Genomic DNA, 1,303 nt, shown 5'->3' on the forward strand with positions numbered 1-1,303 from the left:
GTATAGGAATGCAAGAGATTTCTGTGCATTAATTTTGTATCCTGCAACTTTACCAAATTCATTGATTAGCTCTAGTAGTTTTCTTTTTTCTTTCTTTTTTTTTTCTTTTTTTTTTTTGCAGTACACAGGCCTCTCACTGCTGTGGCCTCTCCGGTTGCGGAGCACAGGCTCTTGATTGATTTGTGTATATTGAAGAATCCTTGCATTCCTGGGATAAACCCCACTTGATCATGGTGTATGATCCTTTTAATGTGTCGTTGGATTCTGTTTGCTAGTACTTTGTTGGGGATTTCTTTTTAAAATAAATTTATTTATTTATGGCTGTGTTGGGTCTTCGTTGCTGCTCGCCGGCTTTCTCGAGTTGCAGTGAGTGGGGGCTACTCCTTCTTTTGGTGCACGGGATTCTCATTGCGGTGGCTTCCCTTGTTGAAGAGCACGGGCTTTAGGCATGTGGGCTTCAGTAGTTGCAGCATGCAGGCTCAGTAATTGTGGCACCCAGGCTCTAGAGCACAGGCTCAGTAGTTGTGGCGCACAGGCTTAGTTGCTCCGTGGCATGTGGGATCTTCCTGGACCAGGGATCGAACCCTTGTCCCCTGCATTGGAAGGAGGATTCTTAACCACTGTGCCACCAGGGAGGTCCCTTATTGAGGATTTTTGCGTCTATGTTTATCACTGATATTGGTCTGTAATTTTCTTTTTTTGTAGTATCTTTGCCTGGTTTTGGTATCAGGGTCATGGTGGCCTCGTAGAATGAGTTTGGAAGTGTTCCTCTGGAAGAGTTTCAGAAGGATTGGTGTTAGCTCTTCTCTAAATGTTTGATAGAATTCACCTGTGAAGCCATCTGGTCCTGGACTTTTGTTTGTTGGAAGATTTTTAATCACAATTTCAATTTCATTACTTGTGATTGTCTGTTCATATTTTCTATTTCTTCCTTGTTCAGTCTTGGAAGGTAATACCTTTCTAAAAATTTGTCCATTTCTTCCAGGTTGTCCATTTTATGGCGTAGAGTTGCTTGTAGTAGTCTCTTATGATGCTTTGTATTTCTGCGGTGTCAGTTGTAACTTCTCCTTTTTCATTTCTAATTTTATTGATTTGAGTCCTCTCCCTCTTTTTCTTGATGAGTCTGACAAAAGGTTTTTCAATTTTGTTTATCTTCTCAAAAAACCAGCTTTTTTTTTTTTTTTTTTTTTTTGTGGTATGCGGGCCTCCCTCTGTTGTGGCCTCTCCCGTTGCGGAGCACAGGCTCCGGACGCGCAGGCTCAGCGGCCATGGCTCACGGGCCCAGCCGCTCCACGGCATGTGG

This window comes from Physeter macrocephalus, chromosome 2 (assembly GCF_002837175.3).
Source record: "Physeter macrocephalus isolate SW-GA chromosome 2, ASM283717v5, whole genome shotgun sequence".
Taxonomy (NCBI): Eukaryota; Metazoa; Chordata; class Mammalia; order Artiodactyla; family Physeteridae; genus Physeter; species Physeter macrocephalus.